Source organism: Schistocerca piceifrons, chromosome 2 (genome assembly GCF_021461385.2).
Source record: "Schistocerca piceifrons isolate TAMUIC-IGC-003096 chromosome 2, iqSchPice1.1, whole genome shotgun sequence".
Lineage (NCBI taxonomy): Eukaryota > Metazoa > Arthropoda > Insecta > Orthoptera > Acrididae > Schistocerca > Schistocerca piceifrons.
Genome location: NC_060139.1, coordinates 1,126,271,554 through 1,126,290,132, shown reverse-complemented (window position 1 = coordinate 1,126,290,132; position 18,579 = coordinate 1,126,271,554).

The window sequence follows — 18,579 nt, the reverse complement described above, 5'->3', positions numbered from 1 at the left end:
GCAGTAAAAAGGAGAAAGTTGGGAAGTGGCACATGTACTGAGTGAGCTCTGCCCAGCCAGTAACAATGCATGATATCTCAGTAAACAATCCACTTCATATACTGAGACAAAAAGATTTTTCCACTGGTATTTTTTTCCAGATTTCCCTGATAAATTTGAAATTCCCTGATTTCCAGAACTTATGGCAAGCCTGGTAGCATGCTGATGGATGCCAGTATCTCCAAGTGTTCATTCCCTGTTAACTGACAATCAGTATTCATCCCTGAAAAGTTTATTATGAAGTCTATCGATTTATCATCTATGCATAATGTGACCAAATTGTTTCTACTCCTTATGCTGAAGTGCATACTTCGTGTGCGATGCTAATTTATTATGTACTGACCAATTATAAACATCCTTGAGGATTTCATTTGCTTTAGCAAATAGAAGCTGTGGTGTTTTATCAGCAATTATGATGTCGCTGTTATAATCGACGAGAACTTTTTCTTCGTGTCTCGTACTATCTGGAAGAACACTGATACGTACTAAACACGGAACTGGATCCGGTACACTATCCTAAGGGATACCTATGTTTATATGTTTCTTGTCTAAAAATTGTTTTACAAAAAATTTAACATCAGCAAATGTGTAAACTATCTCTAGCGCTTGCACCCTTTTTTCGAGGTAAGAGTGATACAACCATTTGCTTTTCCTTTTACACCTACTGCTTCTAGCTTTTTATAGTATTTTGTAGCCAACATTGTCAAAAACCGTGGACAAGTCTGCTTATTTGCTTATAAACCGCTATTAGATAAAAACTGTAATTATTCATGTAAATCATTAAACTATCTTTCATGATAGATTCAATAACTTATGAGGGTGCAGATAGCAGTAGAACTGACCTGTAGTTTTCAATACTTTACACCTTATCTTTCTTTAGTGCACAACTTTGTGCATGCTTTAGGTATTCTGGAAAAATACCTGAATTGAAGGACTCATTTATTCCATTTGTTAATGGGGCATGTGTGCTGTATATGCACCCCTTCAGAACAGAGACTGGGACAATATCCATATCTGCTAGCTTCTAATCTTTTACAACTGGGCAGTACAGGCATGTATGGTGTCTAAGCAACATAGACATAGACCACATAGACTGGAACATGTATCTATACCTACTCACTTCTTATCTTTTACAATTAGGCGATATGTAATAAATTAACACTGACCATAAAGAAAACAGTGTGCACACCTGCATAAAAAGGGAAAACAAGCATTTTGCATTAAGCTGATGATACATCTAAGGATTCTGTAACCAACACAAATTTTTTTGGAATGAATATTGATTGTCAATTAACGTGGAATGAATACACAAATATACTGACAAAAGAATGTCATCGGCATGTTATGTTCTTAGGGTTCTACTATCAGTGTGTAACAGCCAATGTCCTGTGGTGACATACTATTCCTACATATACTCAGTTCTTACCTATGATATTCTGAACACCATTTCTAAATTTCAGAAAAGGGCCGTAAGAATAATACCTAAGAGGAAGTTAAGGCTCAATGTAAAGAATTATTATAAAAACTGGCTATACTTACCGTACCGAGTGAGTATGCCTACATCCAATAATCTGTTGCGCAAATTGGGCAGAACATCTGGTCTACTAAGTATCCACTAACCCTTACTAATATTATAAAAACAAAAGTATGTGTTGCCTGTTACCTTTTCACAACCAAACCACTGTAGCTATTTTACATCAGTGAACATATATCATGTTAAAAAAATATTAAATCTGTACCAAAATGTAAGCTATACACCATATAATGTGTTGCTACTTCAATAGTACAATGCATAGATGTGTGCTCCTGCCCATGGCCCTCCACACACACTGCTTGGCAGCAATGCAGCCATCTCGTGCATTGCAGAAGTTGGGAGGAGGGGCAGTGTATATTACAAGCTATGGTTACTCAAACAGGCAGACAGGTGAGGGTTGCTAATGTTACTGCATGTAAAATAGCTTACTTACTCATCACCTGTCATGACAGAACAACAGATCTGCCAGAACATCTGCAGGTAACAGCTAGTAGTTCCATACATAATCATGAAACAAGAGCCAATGCAGACTTACATTTACAAATGGAAAAACAAACATAAACCTCAAAACAGCATTTTCTATCAGAAAATAAAACTGTATAATACATCCTATCCAAGAAAATGAGAGAGATTACTAAAATATATCTGTTTAAAAAGACAGCTATAACATTCTTCATAAGTAATGTACACAGTTATGGATCATTTACATGAGTCTGAACAGTGGTTAATAATGGAAAGGGATAACTATAGCACCCTGTCACATCACAATATGTGGTCATAATGAAATTCTTTTAAAAGAAAAAGATCTACAGTGTGTGCCTTGTAATTTTCCTGAGCTCAACATCACACTAGGGCAGGGGGTGGGGGCAAGCTCACACAGTTTTTATGACAATGGCAGACATGCATGTGACTTGTAAAGGTGCAGAGTCAGTTTTCTAAACAGACTGGAGTTAGTGACAATGTTTTATAAGTATCTGGAGCAAACTGCACAATAGGGGCCAACTGAATGAGGCAGTGTGCTTATTCAGTTACTAACTTCAAACTCAGTAGGATGGAGTTTGTTCTATCTGGCCATCCTAATTAACGTTTTTCATGATTTTCCTAAATCATTTCAGGCTAATGCCAAGAAGGATAATGTCGTGGATGACCACTGATAAAAGTAATCTTACATATTCTATATATCTGTATATCTGGAGCTATTTATTTTTATCGTATTGTGAAGGCAAATCCTATATCATTGTGGGATGACCCCTGTAAACAAAGAAAAACAGCCGAACGAAATGACATGTCATTAAGGCACTGATGGGATCCACATAAAAGGATACGCAAGTATGTCGGATAAATAAATAATGATCGCTGTCCAGTATTTAATAGATACCGTATGATATTTACTGTTAGATAATTAGATGCAATTCTCAGTGAAATAATTGTTACTAGAAAGCTGGCAAACGAATAATCACTGTTTTTTTCAGTATTCTGGATTGATTGCTTCACACCGAAGTATGCGATCACTAATCTAACAATTGTAAAAGTATTTCACTATTATTTGTAAGCATTTCATAACTGAACTTCAAGATTTACTAGTAATTAAACTCAAACATAATCAAGGACTCTACTTGCAGTTACGATATTAAAACAATCAGCTTTCACTGTTTACGAGCAACCACGGAATTGCTACAAATACTTTCAGATATACTGAACTCAGTCGTTGAGTTTTACTGTCAGTTTCTGAACTAAAATTATCATTTTCATATGTCGTCGTCACTGTGAATGATAAACAATGTTGTTCTAAAGGGTATATCCAATTACGAGGGCAGTTCTACAACATACGATGTACAGGAATCTATACGACAAATAACACAATCATAAAACATTGAACACTTAATATTTCATCTCAACAAACCAAAAGCATTAATGACAAACACAAAATAACAACAATGTTTCGGAAACAGTAAACCATTATTTTAGAACGAACAACTTTTCGGCATCGTATCAATGCTACATAGTAACTAAACACGAATATTAAAATTTATACATTTTTATACCTTGTGAGATTTATTTACTACTAAATATCCAAGTAGAAAAATGTGTGACAAGCTACAATAAATGTTCAATATCAATTCCAATTTGGCGCTCATTTGAAAAGTAGTCGCAGGGTTGCCAACTATCATACAATGAAAATACTAAAACATTCTCACAAAACGGCCAAAAATGGCTAAAATATAATTTATATGTTTCTTCTTCTTCTTTCGTTTCACCCTCTTTGGGGTACGCTGGATCAATGATTTCTTTGCGCGTTGTTCTTCATTCTATCTGATCTTCTTTTCCTCTCTTCTTCCGAGATGAAGGCTTTCGACTTTTGTGTAGATTTGTTTTGGAACCTTATGTTTTCATCTTTAGAAATTAATTTGGCTGTTCGATCGATAAGTGAATTTTCTGAAATCTTTAATTCTACTAGGTCTTTCTCAGTTTCTTTAAACCAGTTGGGTTTCGTTTTGCGGTTACGGAAAAAGTCAAAGATTTGTTTGGTTAATCTCTTGGAATTCATTCTGAGATAATGACCATAAAAATTTATCCTCCTTTTTCGCATAGTATTTGAAAGTTTTTCAGTTTTCTTGTAGAGAGTTTCATTTTTGATGACTATAATCTAACTGTCTTGAAATTTTGGTCCTATAATTTTTGTTAAAATTTTTCTTTCCTTTAGCTCAAGTTTCTCCATTTGGCCTTTGAAATTCATGTTTAGTGTTTCGGAAAAGATATTAAAATCAGATGAATTCACAAAAGCAACAGAAACCATTCAGACACCAAAGCTGGGAGGATATCAAGGAAAACCTCATTACTACAGCTGAACGGATAGCACCTAACACAAAAAGTAAAAAAACATGCCTGGTGGTCGTTGGAATGTAATACCCTCGTTGAAACAAGAAACAGGCATGGCAAAACTGGCAATCACAGAAAGTAGACTGAATTTCATTAGAGTTAGAAAACTGGTAGATAAAAATATTAAAAGGATTAAGAAGACGCATGAAAACAAAACTCTCCTCCAAACTGATGAAGAATTTACTAAAAACAACACAAGAAGCTTTTACAGAACTTTCAAACAAAGGTAATCACGATACAAAGCACCCACCCTCCAATTTCGAGATGTAAATGGGACCATCGCTCACAATAACGCAGAAAATTGCAGATTACTAGCAAGCTACTTTGAGAAACTCTTGAATTGTGAACCCATCCTTGAAAAATTTGAATCCATCCCAAATAACCGTGAGAAGCCAGATTCAGAACCACCGACTACTGAAGAACTACAGAAGGTCATTTCAGAACTTAAAAACAACAAAGCATCCAGAGAAAGCCTAATAATAGCCAAACTATAGAAAAAACTGACAAAAATGCAATTACATCCCTTCAGTGTGTTTTCGAAGAAATCTGGAAAGAAGAAGAGATCCAGACAGAATGGAGAGCAGCTCTCATCCACCCTATCCACAAGAAAGGTTTGAAGACAGACCCTAACAATTACAGAGGAATATCACTGCTGGATATAACATACAAGATTCTTTCTAAGGTCCTTTTGAACAGGGCAGAGCTGCAAATGGGCCCGCAAATCAGGGAATACCAGGGAGGTTTTAGAAAGGCTAGATCATGTTCAGAACAAATACTAAACCTCAGAAACATCATGGCATACCAAAAATCAAGGGCAAAAACATACATAATATCCTTCATTGATTTCAAAAAAGCATATTATTCGATTGATAGAGTGACCCCTACAAATACATTTTCGTACGTTAAATTTATGGGCGAACTATCGGAATCCCTTGAAATAAAAACGTAAGTGCGACAGAGGGATGGATTCTCAGCATTGCTGTTCAATTGTGGGCTTGAGAAAGAAGTCAGAGAATGGAACACAAATATTAAGAGTGGTATAAGACTGGGTAAATATCTCAGAGAATGGACTAGTTGGGAGGCGGGGAAAGTAAAGCAATGGGATCCATAAAAAAATGTACTTGAATTTGACTTCCAACTAACAAAAAATACATACAACAAAAAATCCCTCCTTTCGTGTGGGTCCAAAATTACACATTACAAGACAGTGATTAAGCTACAAGCAATGTGTTTAATACATAAAAAAATAAAAATACGAAAAAACACTCATCCAGCAAAAATAAGTATCACTCTCCTCAGGTTCATTTCTTTTCTTGGTGCTGTAGATTTCACTGGTCACTCTCGCATATGCGGCATTTGTACCAACAAGCTTCGCTATTTCTGCTGGGACTTCAGATGAAGAACAGTTAATGGTAACATTTCAATCCATATCTTACAGTCATAATAACAGAGAGTAAATTCTTTTTAACTCTGTTTCTGAGGTTTTTTTCTCACCAAGTTTAGTTGGCTAAAAATTCTCTTGGCTCCTGCACTGGAGCATGTTAGAGTTAACACTGAAAATGAGAGTGAGACTAATTCTGTAAAATGATTTTCACCTCTGGCATCACTGTACTTACTTCTTGGCAGAATTCAGAAGTGGATGTCTGAGTTATCCATTTCATATAGCTAATGTTTCCCCTCTGGTTTTCAATATTGTCGTCATTTTGCTTAAAACTCATACCATTAACTAATACCAAACCAGTAATAGAATGTTTCACTGTTCTCAAGGTGTCTCTAATATTTAGCAATTTCATTTGGTGGATTACTTCAAAGTTATCTGCATGGGTATTTTGAAACTCCTCAGCCAGCTTTTTTGTAAAATTCATCTGTGCCATAAAGTTTTCTTTTCGTCATCGGACAGACTGGAGAGTTTTAGTTCACTTTCGACCGAGTAACAGAGATGTGGGGATGGATCAATATGATTAGCAATATTGCTTTGAATGGGATCAATTTTAGCTGTGGGATTTATTATGCTGCCTCTTATGGACCGAACTAAATTGACCAAACTATCTAATAACTTATTGGGATCCGCAGTCTCGGATTGAAAGTTTATTGATTTTTTTAGTTCGATCACATACTTTTACTTGGCTCCTGCACGGAGGATGCTGGAGGTGGAAGCTTGCATTCGGTACGTACCACACTCGCTGCTAATACACACCCTGCCTCCTTCTTCCAAGAGCAGCCAGCTTACAGCTCATGGAAAATAAGAATGTGTAATAGGTTAATGAGCTGCAGAAGTGACACAAAAGTTGGTGGCGAGTCACTAGAAGGATCAGGTCAAGGTATAGCCTCTTCGCCCATTTTGGTAAATAATATAAACAATCACTAAGCACAACATTGCACTACTGATTATCACTACTACATGACAGCTAACTATTGTTACGGAGCACAACACTGTTATGCAGCTAACGTTGGCAGCACCCATGAACATTCGACAGCTACCAGAATGCAGCCAGTTTCCATCGATCACAGAATGCATCTTAATGGATGTATCCTTGTGGTACTGTATAAGAAGCAAGTATTGCGAATTTATTCACAATAAATGTGCATGTGCCTAAACTTTTTTTAAAGTTGCACTGAGAAGAACATGACAATTATTCATGACTTTCATGCATAAGTACTTAATAGTTTCTGGGCAGAGTTTCCTCTGTAGCACGAAAAAGTTCAAACTGTTGTTAATGACAGAAGCAAAGCAGAAGAACAAAACAATTGTTTTCAAATTATTTTTTCATCTGAACATATACCTCACTGTTAACACCATGCAACATGCTGGTGTTGTCTATTTTGAGCCCCTGAATATTTTTTGGATCAAGTTGTTTTAATCCTAAAGATGCATAATTACATTTTAGTAGCTCAACAATACCCAAAAATTTCGTTCATCTGTGTGCTGTAATATTGCCCAGCAACTGCTAATAATTTGGATACTGAGATGTCAGTCAATTCATCTATAGTAAGATTGAATTTCTGTTTGGCTGTATCTCACACTAACAGAAAGTGAAATGCGAGTTGAGTAAATTCACAGTTATGCCCATACATTACATCACATGCAAATGAGGATCACTGTTTTACTGTCACTCAAAGGAAATACCTTATTGTATAATTGTGGCAGATAATCAGTACTCATTATTTCAGAATCTGTTGCAATGTACAATGCTGATCTAACTTCAGCCTTTTTCGTACCTGTGATTTCATCAACTCTTTTAAACATGAATTTATTCTCACATTACTACTAAATGAAATAGATGCTGGAAAGTATTACTTAGAACTTTAAAATGATGTTTTCAATGGTAATTTCCAAGAAATTTGCCCAACCAAGCTGCGGGCTCCAAATGATGGATATCGAACATGTGATTCTAAATCGATATATCCGAGTTACTAGGAAAAACCAAACGATTCATATCAGTAGTGAGTGGGATGTCTGGTATTGTAGATGTTTCTTTGGCCGACTGCCTCACGTGATAGAATCTAATTCCATGCTTATGCAATGTAGAAAATTGTTTGAATTTTTTGTCAGAAATGTGACACTCTACCCATATTTTTGCGTGACATTGGCAGAATCTACTCAGGTTGCGACAAAAAGGGAATGCTTCCCATAGCATACACATCAAATGGACTTTCTGTCACGACGACAACGTCGACGACGAGTGAGGTAAGTCGTTTCCTTTGTAATTACAACTATTTCAGTAACGCTCTGCTTTTGTCGTTGCTGTAATGACCACTATAAACGTGCTCATAATCACAGTCGCGTGATCAGTTTAGAATGGCACGTTCGATGTGTATCGTTTGGAGCCTGCGACTTCGATAGGTAAACATTCTTGGAAATTACCTTTTAAATAGTATAATTTTGCCCTTATTATGCTTTGTAAAATGCTGTAGTTGTCTCTGATACAACTGGTGGCATCCATTCCTTAGTATCCAACATATCCTACCACTCCTTTCTGTAAGTTTGTATATACTGTGATTTTGGCATGATGTGATAATTAACTAATACAATTAGAAAGTTCAGTATATTCTTTCGGTACTCACTGCTCACTCACGTCATAAACGAGAAACTTTGCACAGCACTGTTGTATAATATCTTGTACCACATTTACAAGAAAGTGCCACTGTGTTACTGTAAGCTCTTAACTCTTTAGCTCTTTTTTGTGGTGTCCAGATTTCTACAGACAGGGGAACCACCAAGTTATATGTCACTGAAATAGGAGATAAGATGATATATATTATGATGTCATTTCATGGGTATGTGAGTGAAGAGATGTCCAATGTTTAACACACGACCCATGTGTGGTATCTATCATACCATGGCCTGGAGGAAACGAACATTAAGAAATACGAATACATTCATAATAAAATGAAAAGCTGTATAAAATTATTTAAAAACAGTCTTCATCATAGCCAATGTAGACTTCTGACCAGATTTGGTCTTTTAATTATGGGCCCTCATCAGAGTTTGCACCATCTGGATGACGGCGTTGGCATCACTGAGTAGTTGAAAGACCAAAGTGAACAGATGTATCCAGTGAAACTTAATACAACAAAACTTCTAGAGAGAAGTAAAATTAGTTATTCCACCATAAGTTTTTGTGTTCCTCAAAACATCATTCTATAGTAGCTCTGCTCCTTCCACAATACCACATTTGTGAGATAGGCTTAACAGTTGCATAGTATGGAGAGTTGCTGAGATGGCATGGGAGGGGGGAGAGATGAGGGAGTGGCATGGCCTCAGGCGGCACAAACTTGGAGGTGGCAAGCAGCAGCCAGGTCGGATAATCCTGTCGACATGGTCATTTCATCAGTTGATACATTGTCATGTGAACTGCATAGGTATTTACGGAGGATTTGAAGGCAATTGGACAAATGGAAGTGGTTCAAAATTGAGTTGTAAGATTTAAGGCTTTCGACTGTGTTAACCACAAAATATTACTGCAGAAATTGGACCATTATGGAGTAAGGGGAGTAGCTTACAATTGGTTCGCTCTTACTTCAAAAACAGATAGCAGAAGGTAATTCTCCACAATATTGAGAGTGGTAGTGATGTTCAGTCCCAATGGGGCACTGTTAAGTGGGGCGTTCCCCAAGGGTCGTTGCTGAGGCCACTGCTGTTTCTTATTTATATAAATGATATGCCTTCTAATATTACAGGTTATTCAAAAATATTTCTGTTTGCTGATGACACCAGCTTGGTAGCGAAGGTTCTTGTGTGTAATATTGAAACATTATCAAATAATGTAGTTCATGAAATAAGTTCATGGCTTGTGGAAAATAATTTGATGCTAAATCACAGTAACACTCAGTTTTTACAGTTTCTAGCTCACAATTCAACAAGAACCGATATTTTGATCAGACAGAATGGGCATATTATAAGTGAGACGGAACAGTTCAAGTTCCTAGGCGTTCGGATAGATAGTAAGTTGTTGTGGAAAGCCCATGTTCAGGATCTTGTTCAGAAACTAAATGTTGCTTTATTTACCATTAGAACAGTATCTGAAATAAGTGACAGTTGAACACAAAAAGTAGTCTACTTCGCATATTTTCATACGCTTATGTCATATGGTATTATTTTTTGGGGTAATTCTTCTGATTCAAAAAGGGTATTTTTGGGTCAAAAATGGGCTGTTCGAGCTATATGTGGTGTAAGTTCGAGAACCTCTTGTTGACTCCTATTCAATAGTCTGGGAATTCTGACATTGCCCTCACAGTATATATTTTCTTTAATGTCGTTTGTTGTTAGCAATATTAGCTTATTCCCAAGAGTTAGCAGCTTTCACTCAGTTAATACTAGGCAGAAATCAAATCTGCATGTGGAATGCACTCCCTTAACTCCTGTGCAGAAAGGAGTGCACTATTCTGCTGCATCCATTTTCAATAAGCTACCACAAGAACTCAAAAATCTTAGCAGTAGCCCAAACACTTTTAAGTGTAAACTGAAGAGTTTACTCATGGCTCACTCCTTCTATTCTGTCGAGAAGCTCCTGGAAGAGCTGCAAAATTAAGCAAATGCCAGTGTTACATGTTGATTTTCTTTATTTAAACTTACGAATTGTCGCCTAATACATATCCTATATTTCATTTTAACTGTTTCTACTATCGTGTTATAATTTCATGTATTGACTCGTTCCATGACCATGGAGACTTCTCCTTAATTTGGTCCCACAGAACAATAAATAAATAAATAAAAATTAATCTAAACAATTATACCATAAACTAAGATTACTTGAGCCCTCAGTGTTACTGTCATTCCAAAGAGGAAAATAGCTTCAGTCTGTTGTCAGAGGCAACAGTTACTGATAGAGGTGTTAGTACCATGATTTTCCTATAAACAGCAGCAGTGTCTTTAGTATAGACAGATTTGTTAGTTCATTTACTAACCACCAGAGGCTTCGTTATGTCTCGTTTGTCATAGTAAAAAAATCTTGTTTCATTTACTCCTCAACACTTACACTTCCAATTATGGATTACAGCGATATTATCATACAAGGCCTTTTTCAGGAAATCTCATGGTGCCTGTAACTGGTTGTGAACCCCTCTGATCGTTATATCCATGATGTTCGACTCTTTGACCATATTTCACCATCGTTTGCACAGCTATTCTGGCTGCAAGAGACAAGTGCAGAGATTACCATATTCTCTGTCTTATCTACTGTCATATCAACAAACACTGACCCTCATGTTTCTATTCGATCTCAACGCTCTTATCTGAAAACATGACAGAAACACCGATTCCCATTATAACAAAATTCTTTCTGTTCCACTCTAACCATTTTCATGAAGTCTTTCTCATGGCAGGAACCCAGCTATAGAATAACTTCCCACATTACATTAGAGAACTGAATAACATTTCCAGTTCAAAAGGCAGTTAATGACATACTCTGCTAAAACAACAGTAAGGATTATGGTTGTCCCTGTATGCACTAGTTGCCCTTATATATTCATCTTTAGAATCAGATCGTCCTCTTTTTTCCAGTATTTTTAGCTAGCTAAATCAGAAATGATCTATCTTGTATCTAAAAATAAATTCAAGATTTGGACGCCAAAACAAGCGCCATGTGAAGTCTGTATATAGCAGCGAGCTAAACATCAATCTGGAAATGGACAGTAAACTGTGTGAAGGCTTATTTATGGCAAGGCTCATCGTTTGCCATTTGGCTCCAGGAAGAGAACTTCAGAACTGGATGCCTTATTCACACAGGCTTGTGTGGTCGGTTTCAGAATTCAATAACGGGATATCGGTATTTTGTACTTTTTAATGATGATTATACGAAGTTTAGTAGACTAAATTTCATCAAAGAAAAATCTGAAGTTGCAAATAAGTTATGTCAGTTCATAGCTGAAGCAAAAACTGCTGGATATATCTTCAAGGAACTTCTCAGTGACAATGGAACAGAATTTCGCAATGTCGTGGAAACTGGCAGAGCCATAATGCGTACACATGGAAATATTCCACAAAAGCTTTGGGCGAAGATGGTGAATACTGCAACCTACATCTTGATCTGAACAGACCTTCCAATAGTCCAGGGATATCCTCATATGAACTATGGTATAGCAAGAAGCCAAGACTGAAACGTTTGCAGAAGACAGGCTCCACCTGCTATGCTTGTATTCCGAAACATCAGAGAAGGAAGACGGATTGTAAAGCAGTGAAAGGAATTCTTATTGGATACGATATTACAGAATTTATTGGAAAGAGGAGGGTAAACTCATTAGATCACAAGATGTAATCTTTGAAGAGATGCATTTGAAATCTGAGAAACTTTAATTTCCCCAGTGACTACTTTTAAATCAGCAGGATTCAATACATCAGACTGATGACCAGTCCATTATTGATGAGGATAACAGATGTGTGAATATACATGAAGTCACTCAGGAGGAAGATCAAGAAGACATAAATGAAGGAGCCTCACTTCCTCTGTGTGATTAGTCAACTCTCAGTGCTCCACAAAAGTTTAGAGATTGTGTGATGCATCTCCCAGCATGGTTCCAAGAACCAGAAACATTCAGTGAAGCCATGAAGTCTGGCTGGAAGGAAGCCATGGATTGTGAAATAAAAACTCTCCAGGAAAATAAAACACAGGACCTTGTTGAACTACCACCAGGAAAGAGGGTCATTCCGAACAGTTGGGTATACGAACTGAAAACAAATGCTGATGGATCAGTCAATAAATTCAATTCAAGATTGGTGGTGGAGGACTACTCTCAGAGGAGTGGAGTTGGCTAAGATAAAACCTTTAGTCTTGTAACTCGAGTGTCTACTAATGAAGCACTACTCTGTGTTGCAGCAATTGACGTTCCAACAGCTTTTCTTTTTAATGATTTGAAAGAAACCACATACATGCAGCAACCTGAAGGATGTGATGATGGGTCTGGGAGAGAATGTAGCTTAAAGAAAGGTCTGCATGGACTGAAGCAGGCTCCTTGTTGCTGGAATGAAAAGTTCAGTAATCATATCTCTAAACTTGGCTTCCAGAGGACCGAAGCTGATTCTTGTATTGTCATGAGATAGAAAGGCTCTAATAAAATATTCGCCAGCCGCTGTGGCCTTGCGGTTCTAGACGCTTCAGTCCAGAACCACGTTGCTGCAAAGGAAGCGGGTTCGAATCCTGCCTCGGGCATGGATGTGTGTAATGTCCTTAGGTTAGTTAGGTTTAAGTAGTTCTAAGTAAGGGGACTGATGACCTCAGATGTTCAGTCCCATAGTGCTTAGAGCCATTTTTTAAATAAAATACTGCTTGTGCTTTATGTTGATGATGGTTTGATTGCAGCTCACAGTGAATAGTAACTACAATAATTTATCATTGATTTAACAGAAGATTTCAAAATTACTTCATCACCTGCATCATTTCTCTTAGGACTGGAAACTGATTAACAAGAAGACGGATCTGTTCACATCAGTCTCATTTTGCAGAGAAGATATTAGAGCACTTCAACATGAATAAGTGCAAGGTTATATCTACCTCGGTTGCGAATGACAGTGATGCAGAAGAAAGTCATCATTACTCTGAATTTCGGTTCAGACTAGCTGTCGGAACACTAATGTTTCTGATGTGTGGGACAGTTCCTGATACTGCGTATGCTGTCAGTGTGGTATCTACAAATCTGGACAAACCACAGGTCGTGATTTAAGAGGATTCTACAATACCTGAGAGGTTCAACAAATTGTGGGCTTGTTTATAAAAAAGCTCAAAAAGGGGGATTTTTGAATGCTATCGTGATTCTGATCCGAGTAGAGATGTTGGCGCAGGGCGCTCAAAATCAGGTGTTCTTTGTCCTTATTCTGAGGCACCTATCTCCTGGATTAGTCAAAGGCAATCTTCTGTTTCCATATTCACAACTGAAGCTGAGATTGTAGCCACTAGCGAAGCTGCTTGAGGGATAGTCCGGATGAAGAAGCTTTTCACACAATTGGATCAGTTGAAATCGACACCAACTTTACATATTGATAGCAAAGCTGCTATCCAGCGAGCCTAGAATCCTAAACTTCATCGACAAACGTAGCATATTCGTATAAGACACATCTTTGTTCACGTTTGTTAGTGCTAGTGAAATTACAGACCTAAAAGTGGACACTGAAGGACAACTTACTGACATATCAACGAAACCATTGTTTTCAGTTAGATTTCAATGGTTGTGTAATAATACTGGATTCTGTAAGTTAGTAAATAAGGGAGAGTGGTGCTGTATTTTTTTTTCATCTTTGGAAATTTAATAACTGAACTCTGTACCTTTGTTTTCAGCAGTTGGTAGTACAAGTGTGTAATCTTTTACCTTTTGGTCATGTGCCTTTGTTTGGTTTGGTTTTGAATAAAGCTTGCGTTATTCAACTGTGTAAATGTTCGTTTTTCTTCTTGTGTTTTTCAAGTGTCTAAATATTCATTTGTGATACAGTAACTCTCAGCAATATGTAAAATAACAAGATAATTAAGTCGATTGATCTTAAATAAGATTCGATAGATGTAAAAACGAAAACCTTCGTTCATTAGGAAAGGATGATAAATGTAATAGGCAAACGAAGGAAGTGCACAAATCTAGTCCCATTGCCCATTCAAATACTTTTAAGAACTGAAAACCTCCTCTCAAGTTCTTTTCGTGCTCATTTTATCTATTCAAAACTTACAAAAACATGTCTCTATCACTTATCAATCTCTCTCCATCAAAATCTCTTTTGTAAAAATTTTACAATTTAATCGACACCTGTAGGATGCCCAAGAGTAAATTTTTCCAATGATTTGAAAAATTTTGCAGATTGGTTCCCAAATCTACTCTTGAGTGATGCAATCAACTGGTTGAAAACTTCAGACTCTGATTGCTGGCAAATTCAGGAAGCGTTTTGAATTTACCTTGATCGAGACATTTTGGATTTTTGTGCTGACACAGAAGTTTAGATTTGCCAACAACAAGGTCAGCAACATCTTGATAACTTTCACAGCGAATTTCCTGAAATTTAAATTAATAGGTAACCATTCACCCTCAAAAATAGAAGCTAAAAAAATGATATGATTGTATCTGTATGTATGTTTCCATTGGTAACTTGCTTACACTGTCTATATTGCCTTCTGAAGAAGACGTTTTTATAGAAGTTGAAACTCTGGTAAAGGGGTTTTAATAAACCAGCCAATTTGCAGCTGATTGGCTGTGTTCTATCTCTAGAAAGAAAGTATGTTTAACCATATCACAATCCCTGTCAAACTCTTCACGCAGTATCATATCTCCCATTTAATCTTCATGTACATCCTCTTCCATTTCCATAATATTGTCCTCAAGTGCATCGCCCTTGTATAAGCCCTCTATATACTCCTTCCACCTTTCTGCCTTCCCTTCTTTGATTAGAACTGTGTTGCCATCTCAGCTCTTGATATTCATACAAGTGGTTCTCTTCTCTCCAAAGGTCTCTTGAATTTTCCTGTAGGCAGTATCTATCTTACCCCTAGTGAGACAAGCCTCTACATCCTTACATTTGTCCTCTAGCCATCCCTGCTTAGCCATTTTGCACTTCCTGTCGATCTCATTTTTGAGACGTTTGTATTCCTTTTTGCCTGCTTCATTTACTGCATTTTTATATTTTCTCCTTTCATCCATTAAATTCAATATTTCTTCTGTTACCCAATGATTTCTACTAGCCCTCTTCTTTTTACCTCCTTGATCCTCTGCTGCCTTCACTATTTCATCCCTCAGAACTACCCATTCCTCTTCTACTGTATTTCTTTCCCCCATTCCTGTCAATTGTTCCCCTATGCTCTCCTTGAAACTCTGTATAACCTCTGGTTTAGTCAGTTTATACAGGTCCCATCTCCTTAAATTCCCACCTTTTTGCAGTTTCTTCAGTTTTAATTTACAGTTCATATCCAATAGATTGTGGTCAGAGTCCACATCTCCTCCTGGAAATGTCTTACAATTTAAAACCTGGTTCCTAAATCTCTGTCTCACCATAATATAATCTATCTGATATCTGCTAATATCTCCAGAATTCTTCCACATATACAACCTTCTATTATGATTCTTGAACCAAGTGTTAGCTATGATTAAGTTATGCTCTGTGCAAAATTCTACCAGAGGGCTTCCTCTTTCATTTCTTACCCCTTTTCCATATTCACCTACTACATTTCCTTCTCTTCCTTTCACTACTATCGAATTCCAGTCACCCATGACTATTAAATTTTCGTCTCCCTTCACTATCTAAATAATTTCTTTTATCTCATCATACATTTCATCAATCTCTTCGTCATCTGCGGAGGTAGTGATCATATAAACTTGTTCTCCTGTGGTAGGCATGGGCTTCGTATCTATCTTGGCCACAATAATGCGTTCACTATGCTGTTTGTAGTAGTTTACCCACACTCCTATTTTTTATTCATTATTAAACCTACTCCTGCATTACCCCTATTTGATTTTGTATTTATAACCCTGTATTCACCTGACCAAAAGTCTTGTTCCTCCTGCCACCGAACTTCACTAATTCCCACTATATCTAACTTTAACCTATCCATTTCCCATTTTAAATTTTCTAACCTACCTGCCCAAGTAAGGGATCTGACATTCCACGCTCTGATCCGTAGAACGCCAGTTTTTTTTCTCCTGATAACGACATCCTCTTGAGTAGTTCCCCGCACGGATATCCGAATGGGGGACTATTTTACCTCCGGAATATTTTACCCAAGAGGACGCCATCATCATTTAACCATACAGTTAAGCTGCATGCCCTCTGGAAAAATTACAGCTGTAGTTGCCCCTTGCTTTCAGTCGTTCGCAGTACCAGCACAGCAATGCCGTTTTGGTTAGTGTTACAAGGGCAGATCAGTCAATCATTCGGACTGTGCCCCTGCAACTACTGAAAAGGCTGCTGCCCCTCTTCAGGAACCACACGTTTGTCTGGCCTCTCAACAGATACCCCTCCGTTGTGGTTGCACCTACGGTACGGCCATCTGTATCGTTGAGGCATGCAAGCCTCCCCACCAACGGCAAGATCCATGGTTCATGGGTTGGGGGGGGGGCGGTTATATAAATAAGGAACAGCAGAAGCTCTATAACACTACGTTAGGGAAAGCCTGAAATCTCTTCTGTTTTACGCGATGACTTTCCGTCAATTACTACGAACTGTGACCTCTCTGACAGGGCCGGCTGGGGTGGCTGACCGGTTCTAGGCGCTATATTCTGGAACCGCGCGACCGCTACGGTCGCAGGTTCGAATCCTGCTTCGGGCATTGATGTTTGTGATGTCCTTAGGTTAGTTAGGTTTAAGTAGTTCTAAGTTCTAGGGGACTGATGACCTCAGAAGTTGTCCCATAGTGCTCAGGGCCATTTGAACCATTTTTTCTCTGACAGGAAATTGCAAATCCAGTCACATAACTGAGACGATATTCCATAAGCACGCAATTTCACTAGGAGCCTCTTGTGTGGTACAGTGTCAAAAGGCTTCTGGAAATCCAGGAAAACGGAATCGGTCTGAAATCTCTTGTCAATAGCACTCAGCACTTCATGTGAATAAAGAGCTAGTTGTGTTTCACAGGAACGATGTTTTCTGAACCCATGTTGACTGTGTGTCAATAGGCATAGTGTTGTGGAAAACGGTGGACAGCATACTGCACATGTTTTGCGCCAGTCACATGGAAATTAATAATACGATTTGATTTTTATTGATGCTTTTTACGCGCTTTTTTGCTTCTGGACAATTAAAAACCGATGTGATTGATCCTTTTTATGCGGTTTTTGGCTTCAGGACAATTAAAAACCGATGTGACTGATACTTTTTAAGTGGTTTTATGCCTCAGAACAATTAAAAACCCATGTGAGTGATGCTTTTTATGCGGTTTTGACCTCAGGACATTAAAAATCGATTTTTCCCATCTTATGTGATATGACCTTGCCATGGTGGATGGGCTTACTTAACTAACAGTATCACAACTGTACACCCATGCACACTGAGTAGTACAGTTTGTTTAAAGTCAAACATACACCTTAGGTATCGTTGTATGATTCATTCTTCATTTTTAGTCGACCACTATTAAATCATGATGCTTACAGGGCCCTCTTTTGCTACATTTTGTAACTATTTGTTTTTCTTCTGCCATACGTTTTCCCCCTTCTCCGATAGTATTACATATCAATTTGAAGTTATTCTGACCGGTGGTGTTATTTCTACAGTGGTTTGAAAGTTTAACTTTAATTATAATGTTTCTGTATTTTTAATTATTTCTAGTTCATATTCCACATCATGGTCTCTATCCCATCTCCTTGGATTATCATTAACATAAAATTAGGTAGAAGCAGAAAGTGTGAAAAAGCTACCTATGATGTTAATGTTACTTAACACAAATTTAATCTTTCATTTTGTTGTCACAATGCTACAAAGGCCAGTTCCCCTGCTCTTGGTAATCAGAAGTCCATACCTGGCTCTAAAGCTGGGTTTCTACTGGCATGAATTTCTTACAAGTAGATCCCCTGCTACCACTCCCATAATTCAACATACGTGTGGAAACATACAATTTGCATGTTGTTATACCAACTTACACCTAACCTTTGAAAGTTAAGTGGCGTTCTACCTCCTCCACCATCATCTACAAGTTTCAGCAACTATGATTAGTGGATCTGCTCTC